We start from the raw sequence: 17,138 nt of genomic DNA, 5'->3' as shown, positions 1-17,138 counted from the left end.
GTTCTGTATAGAGTAGCAAGGTATTGGCAGGAGAGAGTTCATTATTTTAGTAATTGTGAGTTAATAGATTTCTTAATGTTGTCTTGTTTAATTGTCTGTACTTTTTTGTAAGTTATACATGTAGTTTGTTTGCTAAAGTCTTTTTATTTTAAGGTCTTTTCATTGTGAGTGTGAGTAGTGCTAGTGGAGCAATAGTGTAGTTTATGTTGTAAGCTTGTTTGTTTGTCTTTGTTAAGTATACTATGTGTTGAGATGGAGGGTAACATGATGAGGATGAGAGAGGAGGATAGGGATGAGACGTGAGACAGGATGATAGGGAGGATGCTGAGACTGATGAACTTATGCAGGAAGAGGACCAGGAAGCCCAGTCTTTAGATGAGAGGCCTGCTGGCATAACTAAAGTGGACAGAATGTCCAGTTTTCCTTTGAAGAGAATGTGGCTGTAGTAAATTCTCTAGTCTCTTACTTTGACTTCCTATTTCTTAGGCTTGGAGCAAAAACCTCAGGAAGATGAAAAATCTATATGTGGAAGGCTGCAGTAGATGCAGTAAATGCTCATGGACAATTTGAAAGGTAAAACATCCACTGTGTTATGTGTTTCTCTGATATTAGATGGAGAGTTAAGGCAAAAATGTCAAAGGAAAGGAGGGCTCATGGGCAAACAAGAAGATGACTCACCCTTTTACTAGGACTACCTTAAGTATGAGGAGCCATTTAGGAATATAATGCCTGCTGAGCTCATATCCGAGGGGAATATCCCTGACACAGATGAACCACCACAACTAACAGCATAGCGAGTGATATGGGAAAAGCCTACATACACCACTAAAGACATGCTTTAGGATTACATGGCTCAATTATTTTAAGTCACTGTATGCTATGGTTTATTCAATTTGAAGGATTAAAAAAAACATTTTGTTTGTTTTTGCAGTGTTTTTTGCAAGGTTTTTGTCTCCTCAAATCCAAACATTAAGTCAGGAAGAGTCAAGGCCAATTTACTATTATATTTTATTTGCCACATATTGGGGAAAAAATTTGAATATTTTTTTTGTAAATACAAAAAAAAAGAACATCAGGCACACAAAGACTGCAGACTTCACTGAGACAGCAGCCTGTACAGAGACAACAGACTACACAGAAAGAGCAGCCCTCTATTACACCAGAAGCAACCACAGCAGACAGTGATGGTGAGCTGGAGACCCAGGTCAACCCAATTGTGGAAACAGCTGTTGTAGAGCCATCCCGTAAGGGACCAATATCCTATAAAGTTAAACAAAATGATATGTTAGTGTATAACATTTGGTGAGCAATTAATCACCCAATATACAACAGAAAGGGGTGCAGTATATTTTTCAAAATCCACACCTACTATTTTGGTTTAAATCATAAAATGTAAAAAAAAACATTTTATAAACTCTCACCCTATTACCGTACATTTAACCCATGGTGTTGTTGCTCATAACAACCAAACAGACTATGTGCAAAACTAATTTTAATGCAACAGATACATTATAGATATAATCTCAATGTTTGCTACAGACAACAGCACAACCTATTTCTTGTAAAAATATTAGTCAATGTAACACAAAATGCACATTACTACATGGACTCTATTAAGTCTGCAATATAGTATATTGTTAGTAATTATGAACATACCTTACACTAAACACATGTAATATTTTCACATCTCACTGTTTTGGGCCAGCAATGTAAATGAGCAAAAAACAACTGTGGAACACATGCTTATGTCCCTTTTTATATGCATCATAGTGAGGTTTCAGGCAAGCGCACATGTTCAAAGTTAAACAGACCTGTTTCATATTAGTCTATTTGATTTTCAGTTTTCAGTCTGTTTATAGCTGATTTTAGTCAATGTTTAATTCAACTGTTAGTAAATGAGCGTTTTGTATAGGTGTCAATTAAAAAGTTTTAATGTTTGGATTAGATGGTCTATTGTAGTCTAAAGTTTTTTTTGACGATTTTCAGTCAGTTTTACCTTTAGTAAATCTCTAAATTACAAAATCAACTAAAAATCACCTGAAAATCAAAATCAACTTTTAGTACATATACCCCCAATGTCTGCGTCAATGGAACAATAAAGTACTCTGCTATACAACATTCCTTTTTTGGAGAATCTAGGACTTTGTGAAACAGAGTTATAGATTCACATTCTTGTTAGACCTTGTTGTCGACTACACTGCACGTAGCATTGACCACTACTCTGCTTTTTAAATTGCTTGTTGCATAATTCCAACTTCCTCCTGTTGTAGGGGTTGCTATAAGTGAAGAACTCATTAAAACTGTCTGTGATCATTTATTTTTTTGCATGAATTTCATAACATCTAACACTTCCTGAACAACATTGACAATTATTGTCAATGTTTAATACATATTTTCAAATTGCTTGTAAGTTGTTATGGAAGTTTTTACATACATCTATTTTCAATAAATCTCAGCAAGAGCTCAGTTTCCTGCTGATGAATTTAATTGCTGGCATTAGCCCTACAGCAGTATGTTCAGAAATTCTATTAACAAGTAAGATTTTTTTTTAAATCATTTTTGTTTGTGAAGACATTTGTCCATGGATAATGGACTTGATAGTCTTATGGAATGTAGGAACAAACCTGTCAATTATTCCATTGATGTCTGAGTAGTAAGGGGTGCTGAAGTGAAGTGCTTTATGGCATTACATTTCAAGAATCTCTGAATTCTTCTGAAACAAAATAACATACATTATCAGTACAAAATAGTTTCCATAATTCATTTCTAGAGAATATAGGGGGTCATTCAGACCCGTTCGCGAGCAAAGGACGCTCGCAACTGGGTCGATGTTGCCCCACTGCACATGTGCACAATGGAGGGAGCTCCGTCGTGCGCTTGCGTGAGACCCGGATAGCGACGGGCTCTCCGTCCCTCCGGGTCTCGCACCAAAGGGGGCGTGCTGTCGATGTTGATTGACAGCACGCCCCCTTTGGTGGGCGTGCCGGGGGCGTGACTGCCAGACAGAGGCGTTCCCATGGGAACGCCTACCATCTGAGTCCGGCCCCACTGACATCAGTAATGATGTCAGTGGGAGTGATTTTGGCTCTGATAGAGCCAAAATCACTCCAGGGCTTGCGGCAGCGAGACCCTACCACAGGGTCTCATCGCAATCCTGATGGTCGAGATGGTCTTTGACCATCACGACCATCTTTTTGGCCGCTTGCATAAGCTGTGGGTGGTCATCCACAGCTATGCGAGCGGCCAGGAGGCCACTCCAAATTTAGCTGGGATGGCCCTGATTCAGAGCGAGCACTCTGGTCAGAGCGTTCAGCTCTGAATCAGGCCCATAGTTCCCAAAACAACACTAATTTTTTCAGATGACAGATTTCATCTTGTGGAGTTCTAGCCACTTTTATGCAATCACTGCAATCAGATTATTTGATTCATAAATGGACATGTGAGATCAGTATAAATTTGTTACCATAGGAATGGAGGCTATTCCTAAGAGTGAATTGGTGTACAGTAGGTACATTTTGGACATCCATCCTCACCTTTACTTCTTGGTTCAAACCAACCATTAATACCAGGCCACCATTCCTAACTTATTTGTAATGTTTTCATTTTCACTGTGTCAAGGAGGCCTTCATTACATCTTTTACAGCATTCTCATAGGCAAATGCAGGGGGGGGGGTTCGGTCTGCTTTGAAACTCCCCTCCCCAGCACATACCATGATCACAGTAGAAATATTAATATAATAGAATTTTACTAGTGCTACATGTTCTTCTCAGCATCACAAATGAAATAATTAGCACCACCTGTGGATCTTTTAACATGTATCAACCAGTAATAAATGACCTGTGCACCAACTAAGAGATCTGGAAAACATGCACTGTTAGGGAGGTACTACTATAGAGCCCAATATGTACATATATATCCAGGGAAGTGCTAGGTTCTTCTGCTGCTCCTCCAGGCTCCTGGACTTGCTCCAGTGCTCTGGAATGGTGCTCACATCTAAAATAAAAACATTCGGCTCAGGCAGGATGGCTTTCTGCCGCATCAAATGACTTACTGTGATCCTGTATATGCTGGAATTATGACACACAATACACATTGTATGATGCATATTAAAACTGGATAAGTGCTAATTCTGCCCTCTTAATTGCCTGGCCACACTCGCTCTAAAATCAAGCATTTTTAAACCCCCCTCTAGAAATCCTGTTTGCCACACTGATTCTTGTCTGAATCTTGGTAGAAATAATTATTTTAGAGCTGAATGTTAACATTCATTGACATATAGACAGTTGATTTCTTCTTGTTGATAATCTGAGATTCAATGATTTGCCACATTTCATATAATCTTTAACTGTAATGTCAAAGACCTTAGACAGACTAGATTAATCCTGGTTTCTCAGTTGATGAAAGTATTATTTATTGACATCTGCTTTATAAATAATAAGTGATACTGTACATATTGTCAAATTTCTGGAAACTTGTTGGCTTGGGTAAGATACCTTAGGGCTGGCCTCCTTATCAGGATAGTAGATGAAGCTGAGCAGTTTTACAAGGCTCCTACTCATGCAGACCTGCTATTAGAAATAATGGAAATGGAAAGGATGCAAAGTATATATGAGAAGCCAACTAAGAGATTTGGTGGCAGATGTCCCTTATAAGTTATAGTGGGCAAATGGAAACAGGTGGCACCCTTGTGGGCTGAGGTGGATAACTGGTTACAGTTGCCCTTCAGTCTGAAGTTAACAGCTGAACAGATAGCGCCTTTGCAAAATGAAGCCCACAGCCTGAGACAAGTCTGACTTTGCAGACTGAAGTGGTCAGGTGGAGACAGATGGCACCTTTGCAGACTGAAACAGTCAGCTGGAGACAGGTGTTGCCTTTTGTAGACTGAAGCAGACAGCTAGGGATAAATACAGTAGCAAATGGAGCAAGGGAGATGATCTTTATGTAAAGAAGAAATTCTGGCATGGGTTTGAGAGCAAATCCAGGTTTGAGTAGGACACTAATAGCACTGGTAAGCTGAGCGTGCATGTGATCTGGGCAACTGGAATCCAATTTGACTCATACCAAGATGGCAGTGCTCATGCATCGCAGATGCGGAAACCGCAAGATGGAAGATGCTGACTCAGAAACAGCAGAGCAGCCATCCATTACAGAAATGCAATACTTAGCCTGGATGGACATTGATAGCACCCAGGAGACAGTGCCAGATTGGGTAAAGGGCACTAATATACTCTTCAGCTTTGAGAGGGGTTTGTGAAATCTCTTATCATTGCTATTAAGCTTCTTCTAATTAAATTCAGTCTTTGTGAGCTCCAAAGAATAAGAAAAATCTTGGAATCTAGCAGTCAAAATTGCAAGTACTTCTTTTATAAGATTGAATGTAGACAAAATGTGTGGTCTATTATTAATCAGAATATGTTCTAGTGCAGATACTAGTGGAATCCATTTACTTCCCATATCAATTTTTTTTGCTGAAAATTAAGAAAGAATAATATTATTACATTGGCATATCCATAATGGGTGCCGGGTGTGCAGTGCACAATGGGGGCCCATGTCACACACCCTGCACCCATTTAATATACTTAACTCTCCAGAGTCCCACTTTGGCTAGTTCTGCAGACATTATTCACCAGGAAAATGGCTTGGCAGCCATTTTGCCAGTGTTATGAGCATGCACATAAGCAATGTCCCTGAGAATAAGTTGCAAGCACCATGTTCCCAAAGGCCTGTGCATGTGCAATAGACTCTACTTTGCTGCCAAAGTGGTGGCCTACACATGGCTAAATATTTGGGTCTAATCTACTTGAGCACATTCTGATCAATGTTTTTAGTATTTATTTATTTTTAATTATTAACAGTTTCTTATATAGCGCAGCATAGTCCATTGTGCTTTACAATTCTAAGCATTAATAGAACAAAACTGGATAATAACAGACAGATATATAGGTACTAAGGCCCTGCTTGCAAGCTTACAATCTATAGGGTATGTACAGTCAGGTGCATAAATATTGGGACATTGACAGAATTTTCTTATTTTGGCGTCTATTCACCACCACAATGGCTTTGAAATTAAACAAACAAGATGTGCTTTAACTGCAGACTTTCAGATATAATTTGAGGGTAATTACATCCTAATCAGGTGAACGGTGAAGGAATTACAATGGTTTCTATATGTGCCTCCCACTTTTTAAGGGGCCAAAAGTAATGGGACTATCAACTCAAAAGCTATTTCATGGACAGGTGTGGGCTATTCCCTCATTATTTCATTATCAATTAAGCAGGTAAAAGGTCTGGAGTTGATTCTAGGTGTGACATTTGCATTTGGAATCAGTTGCTGTCGACTCTCAATGTGAGATCCAAAGAGCTGTCACTATCAATGAAGCAAGCCATCATTAGGCTGAAAAATTAAAACAAACCCATCAGAGAGGTGTGGCCAAATCAACTGTTTTGGAAAATTCTTAAAAAGAAAGAATGCACCGGAGAGCTCAGCAACACCAAAAGACCTGTAAGACCACGGAAAACAACTGTGGTGGATGACAGAAGAATTATTTCCCTGGTGAAGAAAAACCCCTTCACAACAGTTGGCCAAATCAAGAACACTCTCCAGGAGGTATGTGTATATGTGTTCAAAGTCAACAATCAAGAGAAAACTTCACAAGAGTGAATATAGAGGGTTCACCACAAGATGTAAACCATTGGTGAGCCACAAAAACAGGAAGACCAGATTAGAGTTTGCCAAACAACATCTAAAAAAGCCATTACAGTTCTGGAACAACATCCTATTGACAGATGAGACAAAGATCAACTTGTACCAGAGTGATGAGAAGAGAATAGTATGGAGAAGGAAAGGAACTGTTCATGATCCAAAACATACCACCTCATCAGTGAAGCATGGAGGTGGTAGTGTCATGGTTTGGGCATGTATGGCTGCCAATGGAACTTGTTCCCTTGTATTTATTGATAATGTGACTGCTGACAAAAGCAACAGAATGAATTCTGAAGTGTTTCGGTCAATATTATATGCTCATATACAGTCAAATGCTCCAGAACTCATTGGACGGTGCTTCACAGTGTAGATGGACAATGACCCAAAGCATACTGCAAAAGCAATCAAAATGTTTTTTAAGGCTAAAAAGTGGAATGTTATGCAATGGCCAAGTCAATCCCCTGACCTGAATCCGATTGAGCATGCATTTCACTTGAAATAGTTGTTCTAAAAAGCATTGTATCCCTTTAAAATGCTGTCAATTTGCTGCTTGTAGCATATATTCATATGGTTGATCTCAAAATAAACTATATACAGGGAAGGGCAAACTGGTAAGGGCAACAAAAGGACTTTGACTTATCCCCCTATCAGTTCACTGTATTTACCAGCTTTACTACACAAGTTATAAGTGACCGTGACCAACCTGATTAGATCCATTCAGTATGTTCTAGTGGTAATGGAGACCTGACTGTGGTGAATTAATGCCAGACCATAATACCTCCACTGACTAGAACCAATGGCTAGGAACATTCCTCCCATGATTTCAACACTATCTGTCACCTCTTCAGAAAGCAGCTAAGAGCTGCAAGCATGGACATACTGATGTGTTACAGCTCATAATTTATCCTCCACTAGGTGGCATACAAACCTAGGAGCAGCTAAAATGGATCTTCGATTTCTTTACACCTACAGCTGCATGCTAAAAATCATTCAGTAGGCCTATCATAATTTATCACCATCTCCATACTAGCTGAGACTGTGTGCTTGTGCAGAAACAACAATATCATTACTGGATCGGACCTTTTAACTTTTTGGCTTATTAACCTTTATCGTACAAGTTGACTGTATACAATTTCAGGGTGTAATTGACATTGGTTTGTCTAGCAGTTGCTGTCTGCAATGGCACCTGTCAGATATTTAGTAATTTTAATTTTTTATTAAATATTATAATATTATTGTGTGCTTATTAACACCTAGGTGGACATTTTTCAATTGATTAGTAAATACAGTGTTTGGTTTTATATATATATTGGCATCCCCATTGGCGATGGTTTCACCTTTTCTTGTTACTCACAATAAACTACCTGTAGATTTTTACATCTTGATAGATATTTATGATAATGATGAGTAAAGAAAAGAAACAGTGTTTTATTCTAATCAGTATACCTAAACAAATACATGCTTGTGTTTACATTCATATTTTTTAAGCTTATAACAAGCATAACAATTCCAAAGTTACAGTAATAGTGGTTGGGTGGGACTCTTTAAGCTACGCAATACATTTTTTTATAGTTAAAAATAATCTTTAAACATCTTCTGTGGCTCTAAATTGGATTTAACACAGCCAAGGGTTAACTTTGCGTATCCTTTAAGGCAGACGAGGGTCATGAAATGGCAGGCAAGCATAGGCAAGTTGGCCATCATTTATCTGCATTGTAAACATCTTTTATTATCTTTGCTTCAACCTTATCACTAATCAATTCTTGGCTCATGTCTATAATATATACTTGCCGAGCAGCATCATTATCAGTTTTCTTTTCACCAAAATCAAACATATTTCTTGTACTTGCATGTGAATGGTAGTTTGAAGAAGGCAGTGGATTGTTGTAAAAATTCTTTAAGAAGAAGATAGCAGGAACACATTTGCTAACGCCAAATTCCTACTAGAGATGAGCAGTTCGGTTTTGACTGAACTTTTCACCAAATTAGTGCATGTTTGCATTTATCTTATTGGTTATCCAGAACACATGAGAGCCGGATAACCAATAAAATGCTGTTTTTGAATACAAACATAACTGAGTAAAACTGAATTGCACATTTCTAATTCCTACTAACAAATTTGGTGATGCATCAAAAGGGCACAGCACAGTATGTTTTAAATGTATTCCATTATTTGCAATTTCATTGAGGTGAAATAAATATTCATTGATATTTTTTATTTTTCATTTAGTCTCTCAAGCCTAGTTGGATGTTCACATATGAGCTTATTTGAAATTTTTTAAAAGTAATGAGAGCTTTTCTTCTGGAGTATGATCTGTTTATGTATGCACTGACCTTGCTTGACATTGATAATATGTCTTTAATAACTTTGTAAGTGTACAATAGTCTGCACTAATAACATAAACAGATATTCAAGTGTACATAATGTGTGCTATATGTTCTGAACCATAGACTGTAATAGTATTCAAGACTACAAGATGTCACATTTATACAGTATGTTGTCCACACTGAACAAATGTAAGTTAGCATGGAAGCAATTACATTCATTTATACTGAAACGTTTAGAATACAATGATGATGAGTATAATAAAACTTTGATAATAGTTACACTGATGGTGTCACAGTCACAGATGGTAAAAAATATTTAATACGTTATGCTACTCATGTCAATGGCTATGTGTGGTGGTTTTTGGTTCAGTTGGTGGCCTGTTTCGAAGTTATATGATTCACTATATATGGAAGCTTTTCGAGAGGCTTGATGGTCAATTGTTAGCCATGGCACTGACTAGCTTTCAATTTATGTTACTGTATCATACAGTACAAATTACTACTTTTTCAAAAGTTACAATACACACACATATATATATATATATATATATATATATATATATATATACACTGTGAATATATATATATATATTTATATATATATATATATATATATATATATATGTAAAACTAATTACTGTGCTTAGTCTAAGTGTAATACATGAATATGCGAAAAAAATAAAATCTAGAAATTACATACAATCAGGATTTTACTGATGTTGATGAAACAGCTGTGCCTGATTTAAATAACAACAGACAATGACCAATCCTGCTAGCCAGGGTAAAAAATAAATGAAAACAATAAATTGGGTTTGTAATATAGTTCTCCCAGGGAATATCTATACCAGTAGACGAAAAAACATATGTAACATATGTCCTTGTTGCCACCTGCCTCCAAAACTTGATAGTTGGTGGGGATGATTGCTATGGTGTCACTGACAAATAATGCTGATGCTGATGTCTATCCTTAATGTATAAAATTACCTGTGGCATCCAGCTGATCAAATAGGTGTTAATAGATTAGGTGCCCGGGAGATAATCTTCACGGGGATAGAGTACGGCAATTCAGCTGACTTGCAGGGGCAGCTCAGAGACTATGAGGGGTATTCAATATGAAACATTAACCTCACCAGCGAGGTTTTCGCCGCACATCGGAGGTTTTGCCAGCGAAAAAGTATCGTGCGCACTCCCGCTTATCCCCGTATTCAATTTGAAATCGTCGAAAACGTGACCCGGCGATACTTGGATCGGCGAAAAAAAACTTGAACTTTCAGGAATTAATTGTAGGAGACCCCTAAAGATGTCCAGACCTCGGGGATCACTATGGGTACCCCCGTTATTGGCTGCAGAAGAAAGGCGGGGTTTTTAAATAGCTGTGCAGGTGTTTTTTTTCCCGATATTGAAGAAGTGATGCAGAAGAGCACTTAGGTTTTTTTTTCATTTTTTTAAGTGTTCTCATCAAACTTGGGGTACATGAAAATGGGTACTAGCATATTTTTAAGTCCCTAAAGGTAATTTTTTTTAAATTCTGCAAAAATGCACCTGCCACTACTTTGCGCAATGAAAAAAACACCTGCCACATACTTGGGGACCCCACCAGAAATAATTTCGTTACTTTGTTATTTTTAAACCCAAATGTTACTTTTTTTAAACCCAAATTTTTTTTACATTTTTTTAATGGTGTCCCAATTTTTTTTAGGACATTTTGTTTGAACATTTCTTTTTAAAGGGACTTTCCCAAAACTACAGGATATTTTTAATAAGCCTACACCCCCAAACCCCTAATCTGCATTTTTTTTCACTTGCAATAGTGCTTAGAAAAATTATCCCTGTTTTTTAAAAAATGACCCTTGGCCCCATTTAAGGAAAAAAACAGGTATTTTCGGGAAATATGCCTGGGACCCCCTAAAGATGTCCAGACATGGGGGATCACTATGGGTAACCCCATTTTTGCCTGCAAAAGAAAGTTAGGTTTTTAAATAGCTTTGCAAGGTGTTTTTTCCTGCCGCGGCTATTAGAAACCCCGACTTCCTTCAGGAGTTAAAAGTGGGGGTACCCATAGTGATCCCCTATGTCTAGACATCTTTATGAGGGTCCTTAGAATATTTCCCAAAAATTCCCGTTTTAGTTAACCTGTAAAAAAAATTAGAAAAAAATTACAAAAAAAATGATATAAGGTCCCCCCCCAAAAGCCAAACCAGCCCCAGTCTTGCCAGCCAGCGGTGGTTTCTAAAAATATGGGGAACAAAATGTGTAGGGTTCCACTGTATTTTAGAAACCAACACCAGGCTGCAGGGACTAGTGCTGTTTAAATATAGGGGGCAAAAATTACGTGGGGTACCCCCTATATTTAAGACCAGCACCAGACCCAACTGACCGGGGTGTAATGCCACAGCCTGGAGACCCAATCACCGGGGCTCCAGGTCCAAAGCATTACACCCCAGGTCGGTCAGCACAAGCCAGTGATCTCGGAGGAGTCAGGGACCACCCAGAAAAGGGTCCCCCCTCTCCCGAGCACCACAGGCTTATGCTGAAGCCTCGGGCTCTTCCCCATACTCCTTGCTTGGTGGGTATGGGGGTAATAGGGGGGCCAAATAATGTAACACTATTGTACTTTACAGTGGAACTACAATTGCCAGTATGCCTGCCATTTTGCACTTGTGGAACTACAAGTGCCAGCAGACATGCGGCACCTGTAATTTCACTGTAAAATAAATAGTTAAAAAAAGACAAAACACACACACCGTGCCCAGTATGTTTATTACATGCACCTACCCATTAACACATTCTTACCTATACCAGAAGTTTCTGTCCCCTTCTCCAGTAGAGATCCTCAAAATTTGGCCCTGTAAGGAAGATTTCATACTCACCTACATCCAGCGCTGGTCTCCGCAGTAATCCATGGGATTTAAAGAAAAAACAAAAAAACGCATTTAGCCGATCCACGCAACACAGCTATATGTATGTGTGTTGTCATACATACAGATAGCTCCCGAATATCAACTACCGGCACTTCACGGGGCATTGCAGTCCCGTCAGCCAATCAGCGGCAGCGCTGAGTGTAGAGCGCCCGCTGATTTGCTCCGGCTACTGATAGTTCCCACGTGGTGTGACTCATCCACGTGGGAACTGTCAGTAGCCGGAGCCTATCAGCGGCCGCACTACAGTCAGTGCAGCTGCTGATTGGCGCTCAGGACTGCAAGCTCCGTCGATGTGCCATCAGCTGGTATTCGGGAGTTATGAGTATGCATGGGAACACACATATTCATAGCTCGTTCGTGGCTCGGGTAAGGCATTTTTTGTTTTGCCAAGTATGTGCATTACTGTCCAGGGCTAGGACATAGGTGAGTATATGTGTGAATGGGTAGGTGTGTGTAATAAACTTATACTGGGCACGGTTTGTGTGTTTTGTCTTTTTTTACTATTTATTTTACAGTGAAATTACAGGTGCCGCATATCTGCTGGCACTTGTAGTTCCACAAGTGCAAAATGGCAGGCATGCTGGCACTTGTAGTTCCACTGTAAACTACATTAGTGTTACATTATTTGGCCCCCCTATTACCCCCATATCCACCAAGCAAGGGGTATGGGGATGTGCCCCAGGCTTCAGCATAAGCCTGTGGTGCTCGGGAGAGGGGGGACCCTTTTCTGGGGGGTCCCCAACTCCCCTGAGATCACTGGCTTGCGCTGACCGACTTGGGGTGTAATGCTTTGGACCTGGAGCCCCGGTGATTGGGTCTCCGGGCTGTGGCATTACACCCCGGTCGGTTTGGTCTGGTGCTGGTCTTAAATATACGGGGTACCCCACGTCGTTTTTGCCCCCTATATTTAAAACCAGCACTAGTCCCTGCAGCCTGTTGTTTGTTTCTAAAATACGGTGGAACCCTGCACATTTTGTTCCCTGTAGTTTTGGAAACCACCACTGGCTGGCAAGCCCGGGGCTGGTTTGGCTACTGGGGGGGGACCTTATGTAATTTTTTTTCTAAATTTTTACAAATTTTTTATACAGCTTAACAAAAACGGGAATTTTTGGGAAATATTCTAGGGACCCCCCTAATGATGTCTAGACATGGAGGATCAATATGGGTACCCCCATTTTTAACTCCTGAAGGAAGTCAGGGTTTCTAATAGCCGCGGCAAGTGCACAAATGCGACTTTGAAGAAAGTGGTGCAGAGGAGCATTTAGATTTTTTTTGGGGGGAAAATAACTATGCCCAGCAAATTTGGGGTACTTGAAAATGGGGGTCAGCATATTTTAAAGTTGCTAAAGAGACTTGAAAAAATCATGAAAAACCCACTTGCGCAAGGAGCTGCAATGAAAAAAACACCTGGGGCATACTTGGGGACCCCCCCAGAGTCAAGTTTGCTATTTTTTAACTTTGTTCCCCAAAATTTTTTTTTTGGCCCCCAAATTCAAAGTGCTTTTTTTGGGGTGTCCCGATTTATTATTATTTTTTTTTACACAGATCGTTTCAAGGGGTCATTCTGAAGGGTGCAGGCTATTTTTTTTAAGACTGTACCCCTAAACTCCAATTCTGCACTTTTTTTCGCCACCTATTCAGTGGTGAAAAGTTATCCCCTTTTTATTTCAAAGACTTTTCAAACCTGCGAAAAGTCTTTGAAATTGAATACAGTGTAAAACTAAAACCTGCGATAATGACGTCATAGGTGCGATATTAACGCAAAAACTGAGTTTTCGCTCCTTATTGAATTCCCCTATATGCATCTTCCCTCCTTGTGCTGTGCCGGTATGGCAGGCTCTGCACCCACAACACATACAGGAGGGGATCGCTAGTCACCTGGGGTGGGGTTGTTACAATGTAAGCTCCCGAAAGGAGCTGATTGCAATACAACACCTCCTGTATGAGACTTACCTCCCTTGCCGCAATCAAGACAACACTCCTTCCCCTTGCTGGCATGTTTTCCTCTAGGCAACTTCTCTTCCTTGCCGATTAACTTCCGGGTACGATCACATCATTAGCAGTGAGCTCCAGTGCAGGATGCTAATAGTTACAGCTGTTCTTCAGGCCTTTTTGAATGTGTTCACTGGTGAAAAAGTCATCATCCAGATTCCATGACCAAAGGAACACCATTTTCACAATAAAAGAAACAATAAGATGATTAACCATAATTGTCTTCCTCTAGTTAACAGATTTTTCAGAGCAAGTCATTTGGTTAACAAAACATCTAAACATCTTTGGAACATTGTTAAAAGTGACCAAACATTACCTTGTTTTAAGGATACACATTTACATTTTAGGTAAAAACTTAAGAGACTGGTGGATAGATAATGATGTCATGGAAAATACGCAATCACGTCTATCCAGTTTTTGAGTAAACCCCCTGGGTGCTATAAGTGTACAGATTGCACAACTTGTAGATATTTTGATACAGTAAATTATTTGACATTCTGGTAAAAATAAGTCACTGTTAGGCAGACCCTTACATGTACTAGCAAGTACGTAATATATATTTTCAACTGTCATTGCAGAATTGCATATATTGGCAAGACCACTTGCAGTTTTAGGGAGAGAGTGGCACAGCACCGCTCTTCTATTTGTCTTCTATTTGTCTAGCACTTGAGGAGTCGAACAACCTGTGTCAAAACATTTTTTTAATGCCAGACCTTAAGATATAAACTAATAGATCATGTCCCGTGTTCTGTTAGGGGTGGCGATAGAACGAGAAAGTTACTTCAAGTGGAATCTCGCTACATCTTTAAATTTAACACAGTATCCCCCCATGGCTTAAATGAACAACTGTAATTTTCCTGTTTTAATTAAGGTAATGAATCTGGGACATTTTACTTTGAGGAGATACCTGTTAGTCGATAACATGAATACATATGCATTTGTCTTTAGATTACATATCTAGCTGTCAGGTAAGAGTTAATACCATGATATTATTGAACTTTTGCAAGTGTATCAACAATTACTACCTGTTGAAATAGAAGTATTTTTTTGCAGACCATTATAGCATGTTTTTAAATTGTCTTTTGAATTTTTCCTGCATATCAGATATTGTGCTAATTTGGTGATGGTATTGACACTTTGTTTTTGTTTACTTATCTCCATAGCAGGGGCGTATCTATACTTTGGCCAGGATGGCACTTGCCAGGGGCGCCGGCCGCCAGGGGGCGCCACCTGGCAGTGCCACCATAGCAATACATGCGCTCTGCAGTGCTGAAGACAGACAGGTTATGGTGTGCTGGGCACCCGCTGGAAAGGATAGGCAGGTAGGGTGCGGGTGGCCACAGCCACACTGAGCACAGAATGCTGACCCGGCCGCTGCTGAAAGTTTTGTTTGCCGGGTGCCCGCTGCGGTGTATATCAGCGGCGCACCCGGCTGTCCTCTCTTGCTGCTATGAGGATTGTGTATATAGATCCCCTTCAGTAGGAACATCTACGGAAGGGGATCTATCCACAACCCTGCTGTGAGCTCTGCTCTGCCTCCCTCGGCTCCCGCATGGTGTAGTGACTCATCTCCCAGTGCAAGGGATCGAGGAGCTGTTCGGCGCGGCACAGCACTGAGAGGTTACAGGTCAGTCTCTTCTTGTTAGTGTTGGCAGGGTAGGGGGTGGTGGTGTGTGTGTGATATTAACAGGTCAGTGACAGTCTCTTGTTAGTGTTGGTTGGGTGGGGGGTGTGTGTTTGTGTTAACAGGTCAGTCTCGTGTGTGTGTGTGTGTGTGTGTGTGTGTGTGTGTGTGTGTGTGTGTGTTTGTAAGTATGTTGTGTGTATGTTATGTGTGTGTGCATGTATGCTGTGTGTGTGTTTGTAAGTATGTTGTGTGTATGTTATGTGTGTGTGTTTGTAAGTATGTAGTGTGTATGTTATGTGTGTGTATGTTTGTGTGTATGTTGTGTGTGTGTTTGTAAGTATGTTGTGTGTATGTTATGTGTGCGTGCATGTATGCTGTGTGTGTGTTTGTAAGTATGTAGTGTGTATGTTATGTGTGTATGTATGCTGTGTGTGTGTAAGTATGTTGTGTGTATGCTATGTGTGTGTGCATGTATGCTGTGTGTGTGTTTGTAAGTATGTTGTGTGTATATTATGTGTGTGTGCATGTATGCTGTGTGTGTGTTTGTATGTCATGTATGTATGTATGTATGTTGTGTGTTTGTAAGTATGTCATGTGTGTATGTTATGTGTGTATGTATGCTTGTAAGTATGTCATGTGCGTATGTATGCTGTGTATGTGTTTGTAAGTATGTCATGTCTGTATGTTATGTGTGTTTGCAAGCATGTCATGTGTGTATGTTAGGTGTGTATGTATGCTGTGTGTGTTTGTAAGCATGTCATGTCTGTATGTTATGTGTGTATGTATGCTTGGAAGTATGTCATGTGTGTCTGTATGCTGTGTGTATGTTTGTAAGTATGTCATGTCTGTATGTTTATGTGTGTATGTATGCTGTGTGTGTTTGTAAGCATGTCGTGTGTATGTTGTGTGTATGTTATGTGTGTCTGTATGCTTGGAAGTATGTCATGTGTGTATGTATGCTGTGTGTGTGTTTGCAAGCATGTTGTGTGTATGTCTATATATAATATATATAATTATTGAACACCCCCCCCCTACAGTGTGGTAGGGGAAAATGCAAGAGAGAGGGGGGGGCGCTGTCTTTTAGCTTGCCAGGGGCTCTCAGACCCCTAGATACGCTCCTGCTCCATAGCAACTAAAGGGGAGTGTGTAGTCAGTGCCTCACATCGCTTTTGACGTGTGATGTCACCTCGCTTGGAACACTGCTGGCATTCTTCTCATACTGGTGTAATTCTATTTAAGGTCAGCACGTTAAAGTTTATTGTATCCTTTATAAAAGAAATATTACATTTCTGAAATGTTGACTATAAGGAGGAATCCATTCTGAATATTCAAAACCCAGGAGAGCCATCCCCACTTTTGGATTTATGCTGGAGCGAGTTTGCTGCATGTTTGAGCATCGGGTTATACCTTAAGTCATGTGGAGTGCCGGTCATATATATTATATATATGCATGTGTGTGTCCTCATGTATATTTGCTGCAGTTGTGCTAAAAAGCCCCTCACTGGTCCCATGAGACTCTGTCAATGCAGATGCGACTAAAATGCACCAGAAGACTACTGATTAGTT

Source organism: Taudactylus pleione, unplaced genomic scaffold, assembly GCF_031769625.1.
Source record: "Taudactylus pleione unplaced genomic scaffold, aTauple2 ptg000005l, whole genome shotgun sequence".
Classification (NCBI taxonomy): Eukaryota; Metazoa; Chordata; class Amphibia; order Anura; family Myobatrachidae; genus Taudactylus; species Taudactylus pleione.
The sequence above is the reverse complement of the archived record's forward strand: the minus strand, read 5'-3'. Positions refer to the sequence as shown.